At 45.1% G+C, this 24,550-nt stretch overlaps 1 protein-coding gene across 8 annotated transcripts in view; it reads left to right on the top strand.

Annotated features, from left to right (window-relative positions):
• Positions 1–24,550, top strand: part of MYO1G (myosin IG) — a 351,169-nt gene that overhangs the window by 284,629 nt on the left and 41,990 nt on the right. The window lies entirely within an intron of this gene.

Consider the following 24,550-nt stretch of genomic DNA (forward strand, 5'->3'; position numbering starts at 1 on the left):
CTCTACTCTCTAATATAGAACAGCCACCTACTCTACTCTCTAATATAGAGCAGCCACCTACTCTAATCTCTAATATAGAACAGTCACCTACTCTACTCTCTAATATAGAACAGCCACCTACTCTACTCTCTAATATAGAACCGTCACCTACTCTACTCTCTAATATAGAACCGTCACCTACTCTACTCTCTAATATAGAACCGTCACCTACTCTACTCTCTAATATAGAGCAGCCACCTACTCTACTCTCTAATATAGAACCGTCACCTACTCTACTCTCTAATATAGAACAGTCACCTACTCTACTCTCTAATATAGAACAGCCACCTACTCTAATCTCTAATATAGAACAGTCACCTACTCTACTCTCTAATATAGAACAGTCACCTACTCTACTCTCTAATATAGAACTGCCACCTACTCTACTCTCTAATATAGAACAGCCACCTACTCTACTCTCTAATATAGAACAGCCACCTACTCTACTCTCTAATATAGAACAGCCACCTACTCTACTCTCTATTATAGAACAGTCGCCTACTGTACTCTCTATATATTGCCGACTTGCAAACCTTTCAGAAATGAGGTAGCTTTACATGAAGGAACAGTACAGTATATGGGATGAAAGCGATATACTTATTGGGTTGAATTTAGTAGATTGGAGCCATGGAAAACAATTTTTTTAAATTGTACCTAACTTTTAATCACTCTTTAACTGGATTGTCTTGTCTTTCCCCCTCTAAATGATAACATGAAGAAGAGACTTGTGAATGTGACAACGCTCTATACACATTATTGCATGTAGCACCAACTCCGCTACTAACAATATACTCTGTACCCAGGCCCATGTTCACTCGTGGCGTGCTATAACATCTTCTGTCACTGGAAGACACTTCGGCCCATATTTACTAAGCCATCTTCTGTCATAAGACCCCTTCCAGTGCTGGGAGACCCCTTACACCCCCATTGAGTTGAGTAGGCTGCAAGGCGTCTTCCAGGCCAGGAGGTGCTAGGAGGCAGAACGCTGCTTAGCTAACATGGCGCTTTACGGCCCCTTCAAGTTACGGGTCCGTAAGATGTCTTTTCGCTCCAGAAGTTGTCTCCCGACCAGCGCACTGTTTAGCAGATACGAGCCCTTATACCTGCAGTATGTCGCTGGGCCTGCGAGCAGCGAGCGGGCGAGAGAAAGACGCGAGGGTGTTCGGTTGCCGTTTGTGAATAAATAAAAAAATTAAAACGTCGTGGCTGCTAATTGCATTTTGGCGCGATTTTCCGTTTGGAAGAATTAACACTTTTTTGTACATTTGTGCGATAATCCTAATTAGAGTGGGCTGGTGGGAAAGCATGACTAGAATGCAGGTATTTGGGATAATTACTACATTTAATTGTTTACAACGAATGGTACATATTTTGTGCTCTTTTACGTCTATGTATTCATTTATTTAATGAAACCATTTTTTATTTATTTTTTTAAATTATAAAAAGAAAGAACATCATTACAAAACAAAAATGATACCCAGGACCATCACACTAGTTGTAGGGTCAGTAAGGTGAGTAGGGTCAGTAAGGTGAGTAGGGTCAGTAAGGTGAGTAGGGTGAGTAAGGTGAGTAGGGTGAGTAAGGTGAGTAGGGTCAGTAAGGTGAGTAGGGTCAGTAAGGTGAGTAGGGTCAGTAAGGTGAGTAGGGTCAGTAAGGTGAGTAGGGCCAGTAAGGTGAGTAGGGTCAGTAAGGTGAGTAGGGTCAGTAAGGTGAGTAGGATCAGTAAGGTGAGTAGGGTCAGTAAGGTGAGTAGGGTCAGTAAGGTGAGTAGGGTCAGTAAGGTGAGTAGGGTCAGTAGGCGCACGCCCTGCCCTCATTGTAGAGATGAATCTGTATGGTTGATATTTCGTGCCAGTGGCAGTAACAGGCCCTGTATGAAACAAGCACAGATCAGCGGACGGAAAGCCTCCCTCCACCTCCGAGTCCCGCCGAATAACACAGGCCAGGAATGATTCACATCGCTGACCATGCCCCAATAAGCCGCAGCTCTGCACCGGGTGACCTAGTATGGTGATTCCTGTGTATGGCAAATACCTCAGGAAATTGATTTCCAGATGAAGCCTCGGGATGTTTATTTCTGCGGAGGTTTCCATTGTCGCTCCTTAATGGCTTTTACAGCCCCACGGAGGCTGTGTCTGTCCGCCCCTTTGGAGGGATGCGTACGCATCGACCTGCCTGAACGGAAGGGTTCTGTAACCGGCTGCCTGGAGGGAAAGGACTCACACATGAGAGCCATATAATTATTAGTGTGGGCTGGAATAGTCCGGGGCTAATAACATCCCTGCCTTAGAAATGGGTTAAACCAGGTTCAGATCCCAGCACCCGTTCCTTGGGCCACATTTGCTAAGTGGTGCTACTCTACAATGCCCCCTATGGCCCGGTTCACTTGTGACCTTGTATGCCCTTGTCCCTTGTGCGCTATAAATGAGACTTGTGTATGTGAAGACGTCTGTCTGCAGTTCTGTGTACCCTGCAGGGATAAATAAAATTAAAAAATAATAATAAAAATAATGTGTGAGTTCACATTTAGAGAGCTCAGTCTCTGCTTCAGCACAGGTGGCTCAATCGGTCCCTGCTTCAGCACAGGTGGCTCAATCAGAGGCTCAGTCTTCTCCTCTGATGGAGCCACCTGTGCTGAAGCTGGGATATCCTAACAAAAACAACTGACCTGTTGGGGGGGGGGGGGCTTGGGGACTGGGGTTGAGCCCCCCTGTTGTAGATTATGTATTATATACTAATAATGGTGTGTGTGTGTGTGTGTGTGTGTGTGTGTGTGTGTGTGTGTGTGTGTGTGTGTGTGTGTGTGTGTGTGTGTGTGTGTGTGTGTGTGTGTGTGTGTGTGTGTGTGTGTGTGTATGGGCTGTCTGTTTATGGGAGTTAATATATAATGTAAACAAAGGGAGGAGGAAGGGAGAAAGGGCCATGGGGGGAGAGAGAGCTTTTGCGTCCGCCTGAGTCAGCAGGGGAGTAAGGTGCATTAATGCATGCTGAGTTACAAGCGCGGTCAGCGGCAGCGTGGACACAGCCTTACACAGAAGGACAGAATCCCTGTTGATATGCACTCTGTACTTGCGGTATAGATAAGTGGAATTAGGTTCCTCTTTAGTTTGGTATTATCCTTGTGTGTTTGTCAGTGTCTGTGTCCCAGTGATTGGCCACTATTTTTTCTACCAAATCATCATTTATTGTTAACCTTTTGAATTCAAGTTATTTTATACTAATTCCACTTATCTGCACCTCAAATACCGAGTGCATATCAACAGGGATTCTGTCCTTCTGTGTAAGGCTGCGTCCACGCTGCAGCTGACCGCGCATGCCGTTCGGCGCGGTCAGCACACCACGCTCATGCGGCTCGCCCGTGAGCGTGCAAGTACGCTCATGGGCGCTTGCCGAGACAAATTAAATTGACTTTGAGGCGCACTGAGGGGGTCACATGACCTCCTCAGCTAATCAGCGCCAGCCACTGTTTAGGCCACGCCCCCTCCACTCGCGCTTACCGGAAAAGTAGCAGGATAGTCCAACGCTCATGCTTGGAGAGTTGGTGACGTCACCACTCGCAAGTATGAGCGTGGTCCGTGGCACGGGGGACGCAGCCTAACTTACTATGGGAGTTAATGGCAGAGACATCAAGGTGTTGGGGGGAAGAGGGGATTTCAAAGGTTTAAAATAAAATTATCTTAACCTTTCCCGAACACCAAATTTGCAGGACACTGGGATTCAATCTCCGAATACAGTTTTTCTAGGGTACAGAGGAGAAAGCGGAGAAGAATCTTACATATAACGTACCTGCAAAGTGGGGTAACATTTGTTTTTTTTAAATGGCGAACCTCATTTCCAGTATTTAATATATTCTTCACAGTCAGGATAACGTTTTTATATCTCACCGCACTCCGCTGAAATTAATTATAGTCGGCGTTACAGCCGAGGTGGGGCCATAGAGAGGTGGAAACAGCATGGAGTGGTGAGAGGGAGGGTGGTGTGTGTGTGTGTGTGTGTGTGTGTGTGTGTGTGTGTGTGTGTGTGTGTGTGTGTGTGTGTGTGTGTGTGTGTGTGTGTGTGTGTGTGTGTGTGTGTGTGTGTGTGTGTGTGTGTGTGTGGCGTGTCACACCTTTTACCTTTGTGTCCAGTATTTTTGGACAAGACGCCTGGCCACTCTAATTCTGACTGCAAACTCCAGGGCTGTTTTTATTGATGGGGTGTAAACAAGACAGAGTACAATATTATCACAATAATCATTTGTAGGCATTTTGGCTTATAACCGGGCATACTGAACGTTTCGCCGCCCCCTCAGAAATATCCCCCCAAGTTTCCAAACGTAACTGGTCACCCAATTCCTATCCCCAGTTAACCATAAAAGCAGATTTAATTTCCATATCAGGGTTTAGTAACATACGACACAGGGTGGAAATTAAACCTGGGTCTAAATATCTCGAATTAAAAAGTACTTGGAAATAAGTGGTTGAAGAGATGGTTAAATGTGAATGGAATTTCGTGACAAAGGGTTTTAATTGTAACTACAGTATCTTAAACAATTCTGAGGAAGGCAGCTTTCTGTTTTCCTGTAAATCTGAAAAGTTTTTAATATTGTTTCCTGAAATCAAGTCTTAAACTCTAGTAATTCCAGCCAACCTCCAAACCGAGGCCGACTTATACGCCCCAGGTTCACAGACTGGAGTTTGAAAAGGCGGGATCATACCAGGTCCTCTAGCCGTGAGCTTTCATCTAAGAAGGTCCCAGAGAGACAGAGAAGGTTTAATTACCGAGTGAGAGATAGCCTGAAGGCCTTCTCGGCTTTGTTAACCAGAGTAACAAATTAATATTGGCCGGACAGCATGAGAATTCTCAATGTCAACCCAGAATTCCACAGTAGTAATTGGCTAAGCATGGTAATACATTTAAAAAAATGATTATGCAAGACCAAGCCCCTAGTCCTGTAGGCCTTGAAAGGACTTCTCTTTATTACTCCCGTTAATGCGATGCTTGTTAGCGCTAGCGCGTTGTAATTGAAAACGATGGTAACGTGCGTTATCTTAACGCCAGCGATATTCGCGGCATCATTTCCTGTTTGCGGGGGGTGGGGGCGGGGGGGGGGGGCGTAATAACATCTCCTACCTGTAATCAGGCAGACACTGATGTTACTGTACATTCGATGGCGACGACGGTTTGAACATTAAACTCCCATAGTTTCATAAATGAATCTCTCCTTATGACAGGAGATCTAGGAATCTCTGTATTATGGAGCCATCCCTGCTGCTCAATTATTTATTTTATATTTCTTTTTAAATGTGATTGAATCTGTTCTTCTCCCGGAGATAAACCGTGGTTATAACTAGAAGGATGTCCCATGCCTGGGGTGGTTTTTATCTCCCGGAGAGGAATACATGTCTTGGGGAACGATATGTCTGTGGTGTCTTTGTTGTTAGGTCTAGGGATTTGCTGTATGTACTGTATTGAGGAACAATCCATGATATGTTTTTATTGTTGTTACATTAAATGAAAAATAAGTGCAATTTCCCCGTAAACGCTGAAGCCGTCTCCCGTGTCAGTGGGGAGAGTTGGGAGATCTGGTTGGGGTTATTTCGATGGGTAATTAGCATGCTGGCATTTTGCAAAGGCATGTGAGTATCTTCCAGTCTCCGGCTGTCACCAGAAGGAGACAGCAACAAGCCAATTACTGCAAATCTGCACATGGCCAGGCTCCGTCTGCTGACCGCCCGGTCTCCATCTGAACCTAGGGGATAACGGGAGGGAGAGGGGTGGGGGGCAGGGGATACAGGGAAGGAGAGGGGTGGGGGGCAGGGGATAAAGGGAGGGAGATGGGGAGAGGGGTGGGGGCAGGGGATAAAGGGAGGGAGAGGGGTTGAGGACAGGGGATAAAGGGAGGAAGATGGGGAGAGGGGTGGGGGCAGGGGATATAGGGAGGGAGAGGGATGGAGGCAGGGGATAAAGGGGGGGAGAGGGTGGGGGGCAGGGGATAAAGGGAGGGAGCAGGGTGGGGGGTAGGGGATAACCTCACTTCAGATTCTCCTGTCTTTTGGGATTGAAAACTGGAGCAAGAGGAGGAGACATGAGTCAGGAGACAGTAGTGACAGCTCAGGACAGAGCGTGAAGGTGTCCCGTCCCTTATTAAGATTATCAGTCTCCATCCACAGCATCATTAAACCCTAAACCATCTTTGTAAGGTGACCTACACTTCATAATCCAGCTTTATTAATGGGCCTCATAGATAGTGTTAGAGAAGTAAAATCGCTTGGGAAATAAATCTCAAAGCAGAATGATAGGTGCCGATTGGGAAGAAATGGCCAAGCAACGTGTCTGCCCCTTATCTACTGATATCTATGCACCTGTTACTCTCTCTCTTTCTCTCTCTCTCTCTCTTCCTATGTATTCCTATAGATACGTGTGTGTGTGTGTGTGTGTGTGTGTGTGTGTGTGTGTGTGTGTGTGTGTGTGTGTGTGTGTGTGTGTGTGTGTGTGTGTGTGTGTGTGTGTGTGTGTGTGGAGAAGGAGTGGCTCAGTAAGTAAAGTCACTGACTGGCACTGAGTTTGAAGCAGGGAAAACATAGAGTGTAAGCTCCACGGGGCAGGGACGTGTGCCTGCAAAATGTCTCTGTAAGGCGCTACGTAAAACTAGCAGCGTTATACAAGAACATGCTATTATTATTATTATATATACTACACATACACATACAAAGACTGAGCCTCTGATTGAGCCACCTGTGCAGAAGCAGGGATTGATTGAGCCACCCACATTGAAGCAGGGACTGATTGAGCCACCTGTGCTGAAGCTGGGATATCCTGAAAACCTGGCCTGTTTGGGGGGGCTTGGGGATTGGCGTTGAGCCCCCTGGCATAGAGAACCCATGGCGTAAGACACCCCCTCTCAAGAACTCTTTGGAAGTAGACTCATGACATGGAAGGTTACAAGTTTTTCTAAGTCATTAATAAACTTATCTTCCTTGACTCTGTAATCCCCTTGCGACCATTAATCCCTTTTGCCATCACCACATCCGGTGGAAACGACCTCCCCTGGTTGCTTGGGCGCTGTGTATTTGATCATTTCAGTGGGCATACCCCTGTCCAGTCAATTAGTGGATACTAGTTCCCCCGCTTCCTCCGAGTCATTCATGGTTTCATGAACCCTTTTATGATGTCCATCGTACGAAGCCTCCACGCGGAGAACCTCTGCCCAGTCCGTGCTGGCCCTCAGTCCTCCGGACTTCAGCAGCCGACAGATGGATCACTTCCTATAGCAGCAGATATCATCCGAGACCGGCCAAGACCAAGCTGAGAGGACCAGGGTCAAACTGTCACCATCTGCTCCCGGCAGCTGCTGGCACACGTCCGGCCAGACGCATGCTAATAAAGACATGTTTGTGACAGAGAGAGGGAGGCAGAAGACGAGGAGGAGGAGGAGGAGGAGAGGAGGAGGCCAGAGAGAGAAGGTCTTGTTTGAGGCAGCAAAATGAACCCATGCTGGGTAGATTTATGGAAGGCTGCAACTTAAAAGTAGAGGTTGTTTTTGTAAAGATTTCTTGCCATTACTGTACAGTAAGATGTCGGCTTTCAGCTCTCTATTTTTTTCCCTGCCAAACTTTTTTTTGTATGTGTGTATTTTATTCCTGAAAAATATGAGCCCAGAGCCTAAAATGAATGTGGCTGCTAAGCCCCTCTCTCTTAGTTACATTTGTAGTCCTCAAAGAACCTTCCTTACCCGAAAAGATTATAAGAGAAGACCTTTTCTTCTTATAAGCGCCTTTGTAGTGTGCATGGAAAGCAGCACTGTGCTGCCCGATGAAGTGGAGAAAGTGAGAAGAAACAGCAGGAGTTGCCATGTGGGCACCCTACTGCAGGCCGTGGGACTTGTAAAGTAACAATTAAAATACAATCAACAGCGGCTAGGGGGAAAAAATGTAAACGTGCCGCTGGTAATCTGCTTTACAGGGGATGTCACTTGTAGGATAGGGTATATTGAGGGAAAGCAGGAGGTTGATCTGCAGAGATCAGGCTAGGGTACCACTGCTATTTCACTTAGAACCAGTAAAGGAAAGTCCTGCTCACTGCCTCAAAACTGGCCCTGTCACAATGGAACTAAGAATTCACCTCTCACTCGTATTGTACAGTATTCGCCACATACTCTTTTGCAGATGTGGTCACCTCCGTCCTAAACAACCGTGTCCCTGAGGGTGTAAGGCTCCAGGCTTGTTCCTCACTTCTTAGAAACATTAAGCCAGGGGCGGCCAACTCCAGTCCTCAAGGGCCACCAGCAGATCAGGTTTTCATGATATCCCTGCTTCAGCACAGGTGGCTCAATGAGTGGCTCAGTCAAAGGCTGAGCCGCTGATTGAGCCACCTGTGCTGAAGCTGGCACTTATTGAGCCACCTGTGCTGAAGCAGGGGTATCCAAAATATCAATCTTGACAATTCTACCTAGTAGAAATACAGTGCAAATAACGAAGGCTATATACAAATGGATTTTGTTTTGCGAAACGCGTAAGGATAGCCTATGAAGGTCTCTGTCTGATTATCTATATAACGAATTGTCTATTTTTTCATTAAAGAATAAACCGTTCATTTTTATATTTCGATTAGATGGTTCTATTACTATTATATTTACATTTCTTTTTTTTTTTAACCTCTTCAGCGCAAGATTGACTTGCGTAGCATATTTATTAAAATGTCCAAGCTGCAAAACCAGAGCAAAAACCAGGACCCTATTTATCAAAGATAAGGGGGGTGGGGTGATGTATCAAAGCAAATGAAGCAAATTGTGTCATTTTCATTTTGGGATTTGGGGAGCCTCAGTATTAGGAGTTACATGATAAACAGATTATAATAGAAGCAGCTACGGCGAAACGCGAGTCGGATCTTTCAAGCATCACAGGTAGAGCGACGTCGTCTACGTGAACAAATGTTACTGGGAAGCCAAGCTCCGGCACCCGAGCGCGCCGGGGGCTCCGTTTCCAATATTTGCCTTATACTTTGTATTTCTACCTGAGCATGTCAAGCAAGGGGGGGTGGTGGAGAGGGGAGGGGGGGGCGTGCACACCAAAAAGCGATGCAAACAAGTTAATGTAAAAGAGACATTTAATGACTGAACACAGCCACAGAGATCCAGTGTTTATGTGCAAGCACCTTCATCATTCCTGATCAAGCACCAAAATGCTTTTTGGTGTGCTCCCCCGCCCCCCCCCCCCCCCCACCCTCCCTGCTTACTACGCTGTTGCCCTTTTGGTTTTGTCCCCATCTACGAGGGGCATCCCAAGTTGCCTTGGTCCCGATTCCCTCCTCTTTGAGCCTGACTTTACCCGCGCGTATCACCGTGGGTATCGTCTCTGGGAAGGGGCATTGTACAGGGAAATAGGGTTACAAATCGTATGGCAACCGCCTAACACAAGGGACGCACACGATGTACAATGACACCGTGGGTCTATTCTCTGTGCCGTGGGTTTTCTTTCTAGATAGTTACTTTATACATTGGTGTCACCAATGAGAGTTTCACCATTTTACAGCTAAGAACATCACGTCAATCTTGGAAGGCGCAGATATTAGTATAACTTTAGTATAATTGTAGGTATCGCTTTAATTTGAAAAAAATCTAAGTACATTTTTCATCTAGTGGGTTTACTAAAGCTAAAAGGGGGTCTTTGTTCCTTCTCTCTCAGTACATTATTGCTTCATAATAGCCTCTTTGCACCGCAACATCCAATCTAGAGCTGAGCGGCGTTTTTCTAACCGTGCGGAATTTTTGCCCCTGAATTGCAGCACCTTTGCTTTGGTTTTGCCTCGTCTTCATGACTGGCATACAGTATCTTGTGACTAAACCTATGGAGATCTAGTGCAGAGTCTTGTTCTGCTCGATAGAAACAGAAGCATTGAGTGAGACTCGCTCCGGAGGAACGCGAGCTGAAAGACCCTGTTCTCTCTGCACTGAGCCAGCACTGTGTAAGTGTAACCCCGCACAGCCACTTCCCTTACTCCTGCATTCACACACAGCACAATGCATCACGCTGACTTCTCCTGGCACGCTGGGACGTGAGTGGCATACAGCAATGAAAACTGGCACACCGTGACATGGCTTTTCGGTAGCCGCTGTTCATGCTCAGAGGGGACAAAACGCTACAGTTCCACGCTGCTGCTCTCTAACGGTCCAGGGGTGTGCAAACTTTTCCCTGTGCGCCACCCTGCCTGCTCTCCTCTGCGGCTCACGCATCCCCCCCTGCCCGGCCCCGGTGTCAAATCAAGCGCGGAGTCATGTGACGTCACGTTACCATGGCAATGCGACGTCACGTGACCCCGCGGCATCATTTGATGCCGGGTTACACGTGTGTTTTGGAGGCCTCGGGCAGTCCCCCGGCATTTAATTAAAATGCCTTGGGGGAGAGCGCGGGACTCCTCTATATCTGCCGCCCCCCCCCCCCCCGCCCCAGAAAATCTTGCGTCCCCCTGCTCTAACCGACAGTGCTGGCCATTAGTAGTCACACTTTCTCCACTCATTGGAGGCCATGTCCTAAAGTCCCCTCCCAACAGCAAAACGGGGGCAAAACTCCAACACCTGATTTATCAAAGGAAATATTATAATAGTAACTTTATTTCATATACTGTAGCTCTTTCTCCCAATGGGACACACAGCGCGTCACAATGACAGTACAGCGCGCGGTACGCGGCACATAGGAACGTTACAGACACCGTCCCTGCCCCGCGGAGCTTACAATCTATGTGTTTAGTGCCTGAGGCACAGGGAGATAAAGTGACTCGCCCAAGGTCACAAGGAGCCGATTCCGGGGCGAGGCTCGCCCTGATTCTCACTCCGTGTCGCTGTTACCAGGGCCAGTGTCTTTACTCGCTGAGCCGCTCCTTCTCCCCATATACGGACACTTGGAATGTTATTGCACAGCAACATGTTAGCGCTAAAACGTACCACAAACCTTCACAAAGCGCTCACGGCACTGGGTCTTCAAACACACTGTATGACACACCGATTGTTGTTTTAAATAAATGTTGACGCAGCGTCAGGTTGAATACCTGTTACTATTTAAATCACAACATCATTGTGTGTATCATTTCCAACTAATAGTAAGAAACATAGATGATTTAGTGTAATATTATTTATAAACGCCGCACTGTGAAAACGTTACAGTGTGTTAGCCTATAAAATGAAACGTCGTCAGACATTTTTGCTGGGTACATAGCAACTTAATTTTGCGCTAACAGTACACGAGAGACGTGTCTGCGTTTCCGACCTGTTCAGCTTGCACGGTCTAGCTTTTTTTTTCGTACAAACTATTTTACCTCTGTGCGCCAAAATATTTGACCACAACCATTTTTAACGCACACTGAGAAAAATAAGGTTATTATTTTTCACTGCCCACAGGTGTCAATTACATTTGAGATTTCCATTTGCAATGCTTGGTACGTAGGATTTGTAGTTTGGAAAGGCAAAGCAATCGGGCATTTAACATCCTTTTTTCCAATTTTACGGTTTGATTCACCAGTTAGTAAAAAAAAACAAAAAAAAACACTAAACGATATTCAATATACCAGTGAAATAGAAAAACAAGCGCAAATAATATTACTAGAGAGATTAGCCCCTGATGAAGACTTTGCAGTGGAAACGCGCGTTGGGTGAATCAGTGATCACTAAGTGGCCCTTGTTGATGACATCCAGAGTGGAGGACAACTTTAATCAGCCCAGTACCTGCTGTGACGGTCGTGGAGCGGGGTCTGTTGCTGTGAATATTTTGTCTGTCCATATGACCCAGGGTGGTCTGAATGCTCTCAAACAAAGGCACTTATGTAAGTGGAATACTTTGTGTTTTTAACATTAAAAACAGTACTATACTATTTTTTGCTTTCCCTTTTTTGTGTATGGATTTCCCCCCCATCTATATGGATCTGGAGTACCTGTCTGGAGACATAAGTTGGTAACTTTGAATAACCGCAACGCTTTCATTTCACGTTAAACACGTGAGTGCAAATTTTATAGAATTTCCAGCATTTGAAATTATCTGTTGGAGCAGACAATATTGCACTATTTTGTGTTTTCACTTTCTTTTCCATGTCCTGATGTGATTTGCGCACCTGTTTTTCTTTCGTATATTCAATATACACCTGATTTTTCTTAAGAACTTCGATTTGAGGAAATAATGCAGCAGCAGCAGCAGCAGTTCCAAAGGTGCAGTGATCAGGGCTGAGATATTAAGCAGCTGTGCTAAAAGACACAATGGCAGCCATGTTTAAAGAGCCCTGAAAATATTCTCCAAATTGGAAAGCTCCTGTAGGATAGTAAAGGAAAAAGAAAGGGGATTCAGAGAAGAAGAAGAACATTCTTTGGACTGCACCAGTATCCTGTCACATTGGCTTCAATCCCAGATGTTCCCGTTTCCTGCTGGGAGGGGTTCACAGTGCGAGTGGGATGGGGTCCCACCCCTTATTAAAGAGCTATTAAGAGATAAAGCGCAATTCTCTTCCCCCATAATGGGTGTCGTGTCCTCACAATGGAGAGGCAGCTGTCCCTGGTAAGAGGCAGACGGCACATTGTGGTGGGCTTTAGATCCTTGGTTTTGGGGGAAGTTAGTGCAGTGAAGTGACACAGAGGACAAAAGGCACATGGCAGTGGCATGCAAATGAGACCAGATCAGAGAGCAGCTGCAGGCCCTTAACCCCGGAAGGGTTTGCAACACATTGCTCTGCAGCGCTGCAGACTCATTTAACTCCTGCAGGGCTAATGGGGGTGTGGGGGGTGTTGGAGTGCATTGTTTTGGTGATGTAAGAGCAAGAAATATGAAACTTTTATATATGTACTGTATGTATATATATATATATATATATATATATATATATATACCCAGCGTTGCTCAATAATTCTAAGAAACCAACCTCATCCCCCCCGTCTCACCTCCCTACTTCTTCTCTCTCTACCCTCTTCTCTCCCCTTCCCCTCATTTTTCTCCCTCCCATCACTTTCCTTTAATACCTTATGATGTCCCCAATTATTTCCGCCTCTGTCTCCTTCTCCAGCGTTCCTACTTTCTCCTCACGTGCCAACTGACTTCTCTTTCTTTCTTTATCCTGTCTGTTTTGTGTGTAAACTTTATAGTTATCTGACTCTCCTTATCTGCCACCAGGCTATGTGCATTATGATGTCACCAGTATGATGTCACGTGCCAGATACATAGCATATCAGGTACAACACCCACTTGCTTGAGAAATTGTAATAACTTATAGAATTAAAAATAGAATGTATCCAATTTCCAAACATAGACAAACACCTGCTTCCTTGATCTCAGGAAACATCGTGCAAAATGTGGTTCCGATGTCTTAAGAGGTGTCCAAATGCAGAGTGAACCAACAGTATGTACGTATGTATGTATGTATATCAAAGAAGAAGGAAGCGCACGCCTCCTAGCATAAAATAGTACATTTAATGAGGGAAAAGGTAGAAGGGGGGGGGGGGAAAGGTAGAAGGGGGGGGGAGGGGCGGAAACAGGCACACTTGCAAAGGTAAGAGTTAAAATAAGCAGTAGTGAATAATATATCACCGCCAGCGGTATTGCTCCGGGATCGCCGTCCAAAAGATGTAGACTCACTGAGTGTGGACGTCCGTTCAACTGGACAATCGCATACCGGAACCTGCAACAAACTATTGTAGTCCTGCTGTGGGCTCACTGCCAAGAAACATCGCGGTCTCTCCAAACACCCAGAGTCTGATCCAACCAAGTCAGGCTCATGTGTGATGGCGTGGTGACGTTCCTGATGCTGGGGGTAATACTCACTACTGCTTATTTTAACTCTTACCTTTGTAAGTGTGCCTGTTTCCTCTCCCTTCTACCCTTTCCCTCATTAAATGTACTATTTTACGCTATGGGGCGGGCGCTTTCTTCTTCTTTGTAGTTTTAGGGTTACCTGAATGGATGTGATTCATCCTTTGAAAGCAGCCTGGACTCTTAACACCAACAGCATCATTATTTGCACTGAGATACTCTCCTGACCAGGACTTGATTGCTGGACTGGTCTTTTTATGTTCTGTGTTGTGCTCGTCTTGTTTTGCCACAATTCACTTGTAATAGATTATTAGTGGTAATTTACCTCTTAAATGATATATTTATCACTTATATTATTATTAGGTTAGTATTGTTTAATCAATTTATATATAGATATAGATATATATATATAAAACAAAGACGTAAACCTGTAAATGTGTCCAAAAAAAAAAGGTGTGTACAGATTTAAATATTGACGTATTTGTTTATATGATTTGTTTGTATGATTTATGATTTATTTGTTCACTCTTCCCACCTTATTTTCTCCTCTCTGTATCCCTATCAATCACGTTTTGAAAATCAATAAACAACGTTTTTTTTAAAGTAGCGTTGTAATTCTGCGCCACTCACTATGTAACGTCGCACATCAACCTCTCAGTGTAACGGACACTGGGCCCTCTCTACTAAGGAGTGCAAAGCCGTTAGACACACTTACTGCCCATTCCTTTTTGGAGCCAGGTAAAAATCTTCTGCTATTCACAGCTGTACTAAAGAGGGACATTCCTCAGCACCTGCACTCTATATGTCCTCAGCACCTGCACTCTATGTCCTCAGCACCTGCGCTCTATACGCCCTCAGCACCTGCGCTCTATACGTCCTCAGCACCTGCGCTCTATACGTCCTCAGCACCTGCACTCTATACGTCCTCAGCACCTGCACTCTATATGTCCTCAGCACCTGCACTCTATACGTCCTCAGCACCTGCACTCTATATGTCCTCAGCACCTGCACTCTATACGTCCTCAGCACCTGCACTCTATACGTCCTCAGCACCTGCACTCTATACGTCCTCAGCACCTGCACTCTATACGTCATCAGAACCTGCACTCTATACGTCATCAGAACCTGCACTCTATACGTCCTCAGCAACTGCACTCTATACGTCCTCAGCAACTGCACTCTATATGTCCTCAGCAATTGCACTCTATAAGTCCTCAGCAACTGCACTCTATACGTCATCAGAACCTGCACTCTATACGTCCTCAGCAATTGCACTCTATACGTCCTCAGCAACTGCACTCGATACGTCCTCAGCAACTGCACTCTATACGTCCTCAGCACCTGCACTCTATACGTCCTCAGCACCTGCGCTCTATATGTCCTCAGCACCTGCGCTCTATACGTCCTCAGCACCTGCACTCTATACGTCCTCAGCACCTGCGCTCTATACGTCCTCAGCACCTGCGCTCTATACGTTCTCAGCACCTGCGCTCTATACGTTCTCAGCACCTGCGCTCTATACGTCCTCAGCACCTGCACTCTATATGTCCTCAGCACCTGCACTCTATATGTCCTCAGCACCTGCACTCTATACGTCCTCAGCACCTGCACTCTATACGTCATCAGAACCTGCACTCTATACGTCCTCAGCAACTGCACTCTATACGTCCTCAGCAATTGCACTCTATACGTCCTCAGCAACTGCACTCTATACGTCCTCAGCACCTGCACTCTATACGTCATCAGAACCTGCACTCTATACGTCCTCAGCAACTGCACTCTATACGTCCTCAGCAATTGCACTCTAAACGTCCTCAGCAACTGCACTCTATACGTCCTCAGCACCTGCACTCTATACGTCCTCAGCACCTGCGCTCTATACGTCCTCAGCACCTGCACTCTATACGTCCTCAGCACCTGCGCTCTATACGTCCTCAGCACCTGCGCTCTATACGTTCTCAGCACCTGCGCTCTATACGTTCTCAGCACCTGCACTCTATACGTCCTCAGCACCTGCACTCTATGTGCGGAAAGCACTCAAAGCTATTATGGATGTTTAGGATCATGTGTTACATGACTCATTACCGGGAGTAAGCAATTTGGGTCATAATCCGGTGCAAAGCCTGCTTACTGAGCACGTGTCTCTTAAAGATGCAGTCCCACCTACATAGCGTGTTGGGAATTACCTGGGGACCGCCATATAATTCAGTCCGAGTATCTGCAGTGCTGTTCTCTGTGCTCTGTGTTTCTTTTAGTTAGTTAAGAGCCTAAATCAGGCCTGCGCAACTCCAGTCCTCGAGGGTCGCAAACAGGCCAGGTTTTCAGGATATCCCTACTTTAACACAGCTGGCTCAATTAGTGCCACTAATTGAGCCAGCTGTGCTAAAGTAGGGATATCCTGAAAATCTGGCCTATTTGCGGCCCTCGAGGACTGGAGTTGTGCAGGCCTGGCCTAAATGGTGATTATGTATCCAAGTCTTCTATATGCAAATATAGGGTGGTATTAGTAAAGAACAACAAAAAGACTGCATTAAGTAATCACAAAAGAGCTTTTGTCAGGGGGGCATAACTCCAGTCTTCAAGCCTTCCCCCACCCAGGTTTTCAGGATATCCCAGCTTCAGCACAGGTGGCTTAATCAGTCCCTGCTTCAGCACAGGTGGCTCAATCAGTCCCAGCTTCAGCACAGCTGGCTCAATCAGTCCCTGCTCAGCCTCTGATTGAGCCACCTGTGCTGAAGCTGGGATGTCCTTAAAAACCTGACCTGTTGAGGACTGGAGTTGAGCACCCCTGTGTTAAGTGACCCATGCCATTTCTGCTTTTGAGAAAGGCCTGTGCGGCCGTAACGTTAAGTCTTTTGGCAAGAAATTAGTTAATTGAGCATATCCGTGGAGCCCTGATTTCCTTCCCTTCGTTATACCCTGGAATGACACAGAGAATCCTGAACCAGGAGCACCGGTAGTTGTAGCCCCTTTTTTCTGATTATAATAGTGTGCAGCAATTTATCATTCTTCTATTAAGTAACCCACTACATATTAAACATCCTAAGGCAAACCGCTCCATACATTGGACCAGCTAAGTGGGACGGCACCGTTACGTATGAGGTTATCTATTATTTGTTACCTTTCAGCACATAATACAAAGCTTGCGTGTTCTCGCTGTATTGCAGTTCCGATGTATGTCCCTTTCCAACATGGCGGGTACACGACTGGCCCTATTTACATCAAAACCAAGGCAACACAATATAATAGCGTAGGGGTGCGCAAACGCCAGTGCGTGACATTTTCTGGGGGTGGCGCTTACAGAGGCACCGCGCTCTTCCCCACAACACTGAAATAAAATGCCGGGGGAGCGCGCATGCGCAAGGCCTCCGTAACTGCTGCTTACCTGCTCTCCGGCAGCTTCTGGTGACGGCCAATGACATCGTGACGTTAAATTATGCCGCCGATGCCAGAGAGAAGGGGAGGGGGATGGGGAGGGCAGGCAGGGGGGTGCAGATAATTATTTTTGCGCGCCCCTGTAATAGAGCACCGTACAATACTTAGATTAAATAATGTTCTGTGGATCCCGGTTCTGTGCTCTTCGGGGGGCTGCAGACCGTCTGCTGCTGAGCATTTAATCACAGTTTGTGACGCAGCTGCAGTAAGTTCAGTAATTAGCATGGTGAATTAAGTAGAGAGAGCCGGGTTAGTGCAGTTTTGATAGTGACTATTTGTCACGTACGGCACACCTGTGAGCGAGTGACCTGCATACGGGACAAGGATTAATACACGGCTCTCTAGCCGACCCACTTTTCACCTTCCGCAGAGGTCCCTCAAATGAATAATATCTCCCCTCTCCCCGGCCCAATATACCGTCTGTCACAAACGGCACACACGAGGGCACGTGATTCATATACTGTATGTGACAAGGGTAACACAGCTAACTGGCTGACTCAGCTTTAACCTACGGAAGGTACCTCAAATGAGTAATATTTCTCACTGTCCCTTCCATCCATTCATTTCCCAGTCTGTTTATTCACCGTTTTCTCTGCCATTCCTTTCCTACTCGTCTGCCTTACATCATCTTGTTTTATTTTATTTAATTTTACATCTGTGTTAAACTGTGATATTTTCATTTGCTGTTAAACTCTGGGAATCTCTGCAAATCGGTATTTCTGTCCCAAGGAAGAGAGGAGAGCTCTCTAAAGCTCGACTTATAGCATCAATTGTCAGGGCTTGTACATAGTAGGCGCGTGACGTACGTGACCTGCCACACAGGCGCGCCGTGGCTTCTGGGGTCTGGAGGAGGAGACGCGACCAAGAGCAGCTCCAATTCCATGTTTGGGGGCGTGGCCCGTGACACCACGTGAGTGGTTCGCCCTCATTGGCTGAACCGTGTCTCGCGCAAAATTGGCCCGCGCGCTCTATGGCTGCGCGCATTGCCTTACAGGCTTTTGTGTGCGGCGCCCGACGTCACGCTTCCTATGGCCGCAGGCTTAGTCCAAATAATAAAAGGTATCTTCTAATACTGAAGTACTCATTTACTCTGCATTTTACATTAAAACTCACGTTTATGCGAAGGTCATGTAAATATATGGGGGAGGTGCGTGTGTTAAGTGTTCACACGTTTCTAATTTTTTTTTTACATTCTAATCCGGTGTCTAAATAGAACTAGACGTATATTACATGACTTTTCATCTCCTCCTATTGATAAATGTTTGAAAAGCTGATTGAAGAGCCCAGGAATATTTTCATTGCAATGCAACAGAAGCTGAAAAAGTCCTGGACATGCACAGCACAGACGGTACCTTTTATTTATTGCAAGCACAGAAAGGGTTAACACACCTGCAGCCTGCAGCCTTAGGAAGTCTGCAGCTTTTACTATTAGCAGCCTTCCTATTTCTTCTGACCTAGAAAGAGTGCTACGTGCGTCGCTGCCTGCTACACCATTAAAGCCATCAATTCAGTACCACGGATAGCTACTTTTATTAAGATGCAATCATGGAACGTGCATAAAGAACACAAGTGCATGCTGTATTTGGGTGATGTGTTTTAGTGGGACTTTTTCTTCCAGGACCAAAAGGAAACCATGACACCGAGGTGTTTTATGGGTTATATGTAGGTGATTGGCACCTAAAAAAAAAAGCCAAGTAATTGTAAATATTTTGAATATGTTGAAGAAAAGTCCTCTTTGGCACTGGTCCTCAATGTGGTGTATTATAATAATAATAGCATGTTCTTGTATAGCGCTGCTAGTTTTATGCAGCGCTCTTTACAGAGACATTTTGCAGGCACAGGTCCCTGCCCCATGGAGCTTACAATCTATTTTTCTGTGCCTGAGGCACAGGGAGATAAAGTGACTTGCCCAAGGTCACAAGGAGCCGACACCGGGAATTGAACCAGGTTCTTGCACCTGCGCAATAGAACTAGATCTAGAAAATACCCAGTGAAACTCTTTCACAACTACAGTAATGTGAAATAACGTGTAACCATATAAACTTTAAATGGATAATATTTAACACAAATAGTGCTTAATAGTGAAACTCTCACAACTATAATATGGTGAAATAACGTGTAACCATATACAGTACACTTTGAATGGATACAATTAACACAGGCAGTGCTTATTAGAATCTAGATAAAAACTAGATGTGAGCAGACTTTACCTTGATAAAGTGTTTTATGCACGAAACACGTAGGAGGGTGTTTACTGCCGTTTTCTTAACGATGGGCCAATAAAGCATTTTTTTTACTCATTTTCTTTTGTGACCCACTCTATTGGCTGTGCGCCAAGAATCCTATTTTTGTGAATTTTCGCTACAACACTTGGCCGCACGCTCTTTCAGAGTACTCACAATAATGTGGGTACATTGTTACAAATCATCACGTGTACCTCATGGGTTATTATTAGTTCAGGAACTATCCCAATGAGGTTGACGGGTGGGCTACAATCCACCAGTTCTAACCTTCAGGGAGAATGTGTCTCTTTGGACTTTATGTCTTATTGCGAGCCACTGTTATTACATTCATTGATTGTACATTACTAGCCCCTAGTACTGTGCCTCTGTTTATACTATTACATTATGTATATAAATGTTTATGGATCCAACGCTGGAGTGCTTAAATCACTCATTTGTTTACTTGGCCGCTGGGGAACTTTGCTATGGGGAGCCATTTAGTGACTGAGACCTCAAATTTAATTTTTACTGATTGGCTTGCTAGCATCTTCCTGCTGGTGGCCATTTTAAATTCCCCACATGACTGGAACATCTAAATAGCTTCTTGGTAGCAAGATTGGGGAGACCCTGCTGTGGAGTTATCCTCCTCCCAGTATCCACATACTGTAGATCATCTCTAAAGTTAAGTGCAATAGATTACACAGCTACTAAACGTATAGACTTGAGAGTTACATGATGCCAATATTATTTTAAAAATATATAGTCAGAGGTGCATGCGTGACGATGAGCTGAATGGTTGCCTATTAGCTATGTAAGAGTGAGTCCTGGGCACGATATCACAATGTGACTCCTACGGGCCTCACCTGTTCCAGTTCCTTTTGCCAATCTCCAGCTCCACAGAGCACACAGAGCACTGCTGGGGAGAGCCGAGCCAGCAGAAAACATTATTGTGCACATACATTTATTTGAAATCAGGGAGGCCATAATGACCGTGTCCCGCAAGCGCCATACAGTTCAACTAGACGAAGTTGAACTCCAGATTTTTTGCAGACCTCTCGCCAACTACCCTCCTCTAAGGAAGACAGATGAGGCCGATTAGAGAGGTCTCGCGGAAAAATAATATTAAATACAAATGGGGATTCCACTTTAAATTAGTTGCCTCGTACAATTGAACCCAATCTACTGTACCATCTGGGACCTGTTGGAAGGTGTGACTCTTTGGACTGTGGGGCCTATGGAAGATGTTGGAATGGCCTGCACGAGACCAGTCAGACCAAAGCCATAGAGGCCAACTTGGTCTTAGGTTCCATCGAAAGGCGATAAGAAGACCCTGCACCAACCTGAGAGATTCGGAATTCCCAGAAGCGAGCGGCCTTGTTCTTTCATAGGTTCTTTTGGAGGAAAGAGCCAATCCATGCCTACGCATCATAGTAGGGCCCTGGGACCTATTAGCATCCACGTAACCATCGCTTCCCAGATGCATGCCCCATGCGGTTGATGGCATGTCCAAATTGAGGTGGTCTCCTCTGGTGGATGAGCGACCAGGCCGTAGGTATGTGTATGATGGCATGTGAACCCCTTGCTCATTTGTGCATGGTTCCCCACGGCTTGCTTCCTTTCTTTATTCCTTCACCGTTAGAAGGAAACCAATACAAACTAAGGAAACTATTCGTAGCCCTACTCTAATCAGTGCCAATGTGTTTAAGTGCAACAAACTATCAATATATAGGTGTCTAATAAAATATATTATACCGATAAAATGACCAGTGTCATAATAATCTATGAAATGATACGATACAAGCAACAAATATTACCCAGCTGGTGTAGTACTACAAGTTCACCCTCCACTGCGAGCAAGTCCATATGTCCTTTAAAGGTTCCAAGGTAGTGCGTTCCTCACTGGTTTAAGGACAAGTGACAAACAGACAAACTCACATTTAACATAAAAAGGGGACAACAAATAATAACGGGCGAGAAGAAAACAAGAGGACTAATAGCACAATATGCGTCAAAGGTGTCAAATATATTTGTACGGTCCAATGGTCTCACTCACATATTAAAAATTTATTTTGGGTTTGGGGCACTCTCTGGGATCTCAATTCTCAGCACTCTCACTCGGGTCACGGTCCTGCACGGGTTCCTGGACCCAGTCGAGCTGCAGACTTGGCTTCCCCCGGGGAGGAGCGTGCTACTTTGAAATTTTTGAAGGGTTAAGGTCACCTCCCCGGTTCCCACTCATAGTATTGCCCTGTATTTTGTTACCCTCCCCTCAGTATCCCCACCTCTGAAGTCCCATTTACCTTTATTTTTGGCAATCCAAGACTACCTACAGTATAAGGCCTATTATCTTACACATGAGCTGGTTCTCATATAAAAGCTTCGTCCCAACTAAGGCTAACATTTCCCAGCAATCCGTTTCCCACTGGTGCCCATCGGTTGCCATTTTGGAAGACTACATAAGATTCTGGACTTCTCTTTAACCGTGGCTACAACATGTATTTCTCATAACATGAAAGGTCTCAATGGCACATGAAAAAGGAGGAGGGCGGCATTATCAAATTATAAAAAGTTGCATGCGGACGATGTCTTCCTCCAGGAAACACACTTCAAACTACCGTAGGTGCAGCTCCTATATTCTTTCATAAGACATTTCCCCTTGTCCCTTATGGCTCTTAGCTCCCGTAAGTTAAGAGGGGTGAAAATTTGAATTTAAAAAGACATATTTCAAACAGATAAAGTGAAGAGAGACCCTGCGGTTGATTTATTATTATTACAGGTAAAATGCAGGGTAAGGAGGTCACCTTAGTCAGCGTGTACGTCCCTAATGAGGTTAGAACTCACCTCTTGGAAGCTTTCTTTGGTCCCCTAGATAAATACAAACGAGCTAAGGTTATTCCGGGTGGTAATTTTAATTGGGTTCTTGATGCCAATACGGACAGATCTAAAAATATAAATACCCGGGAATGTCCTTCGAGAGGACACTAGATATTCTAAGCGTCTAGGCAAGTTCCTAGCGAGTCGTTATGAAATCCCATGAGATTTCCTCCTCCTTGCACGTGGATAACACATAAAGCTGCAATGAGGGAGGTTGTGATCAGGATGGCAGCTAAGAGGAAGAGGTTATGAAATGAAAAAAAAAGTTAATACTCTTTCTCAACTAACAATGTGGGAGACAGCACCAATCTTCCCAGCTTTGGGAATAGATTATTTCTCTCAGAGGAGAACTGAATTTATGTCTGACCAACACCCAAAAAAGCTGAGGTGGACGCAACAAACATATTATGAAAAGGGCAATGATCCTGATACAATGCTAGCAAATAAGATGAACAATAAGGCTAAATGTCGGCTTATTTATGCAATAAGGCAGCAATTGGGCAGGTTAACATCAATCTATCCGGAGAAAATGTCAGAGATGTTATAGCATACTGTAAAGTGGCCATAAAGCCAACAGGACAGGTCACTCCCAGTCCTGCTTAGATTCCCTATCGGACTCTTGCAAGCCTCCAAAATTAAGCTAAATGAATTGAATTAATTGAAGCGATTAAAAATCTGAAACTGGCCAAAACTCCCGGTCGGTATGGTTATACCAACCTCTATTACAAAACGTTTTACCCATTGCCAAACTCTGTAATGCCACCCTAAAAGGTGACTCTGTCTATACCCAAGGAAATGCTGCAGGCAAATGTTGCAGTGATCCCCAAGGCTGGAAAGGATGTAACAAATAGTTCTAATTATAGACCGATCTCTTTAATTAATATAGACATACAAATATTGTCTAAAATATTGGTGAACAGACTAAACTGGTCCCTTCCTAGTCTTATCCACCCTGGCACGGTGGGGTTTATTCCCCACAGGTAAGCATTACATTGGATCCACAAAACAAATGCTACTAGACTTCCTACATTAATACTCACTTTATAGACGGACAAAGTCTTTGATAGGGTGAATTGGGATTTTTTTATCCCCGGTTTTAAACTCCTTTGTGATTGCAGGCAAATTTCTGACTGTGGTTAAGTCTCTATAGTTTCTAGATAGCTGAGATCCATAGTTCAGTTTTTAGATTAGCTACTGTAAAATAGCCATTCGAAATGGGACGAGACAAGGTTGTCCTCTCTACCCCCTTCTTTTTGCTCTATAGATAGAACCGTTGGTCAAATTGATTACAGGCAACAAACATATTCTGGGTGTGCAGGTAGTCCTATTTGCTGATGATATCATCTCAACTTTGACCAAACCACTAGTCTCACTTCGTAACGTGTTTGATTTATTGTCTAGGTTTGGTGGCCTGATGGGCCTTCAAATTAATAACTCCAAATTGGTTGCCTCCAGAGGTGATCAAACTCAGAAAAATGGAATGATTTTACACAGAATCACACTATGGAGCTTGCGCTCTCCTATTTGATTTTGTAGATCATAAGAAAAATTGTTGCTAATAAAGAGTGTGCTACATTAACCTATGCCAGAGGTCCTCCTTAACATATGTGGGCATAAAATTAACTCCCTATAGGAAACCAAGAGTCCAGTATAGACTTTTAGTCAGACAAACCAGATCTGGTGGATTGGCTACCCCTGCTTTCCTCTCATACTACGAAGTGTGCCAAGTGAACCAACTTACTCTTTGGCATCCAGATAAGGATTCTAGAGTATGGATGGACAGTGAAAGGGAGGAAGTCTTGTTTTTGAGGTTGGACATGCTCCTATGACTCCACATCAAACCTGATAGTTTCAAATTGCAAGTTTCACTTGACCTGACCAAATTCTGGCATAGCCCCCCTCTTCAGCAACCCATCGTTCGGACCCGGAATGGAGGGACAAGACTTTATGTGGTGGAGGTAGAGTGATGAATCTTCTCCAGAGTGGTATGGTCAAAACTTTTGATCTACTTAGAGGAATGCATGGGGCCCCTCCATCTGAATATTTTCATTATTTGCAAATCAGTCACTTTATACAATCTCTCCCTTCTGTGTCCTCCTATACAAGTGCATACTTTGAATTTGTCTGTCGGTCCTCCCCCATGAGTAACAGTTTGATTTCAGTATTTTATCAGAATCTTATCCCTAATAACACAAATGAAAAATGTACTTACATGAG

Source organism: Ascaphus truei, chromosome 2 (assembly GCF_040206685.1).
Source record: "Ascaphus truei isolate aAscTru1 chromosome 2, aAscTru1.hap1, whole genome shotgun sequence".
NCBI lineage: Eukaryota > Metazoa > Chordata > Amphibia > Anura > Ascaphidae > Ascaphus > Ascaphus truei.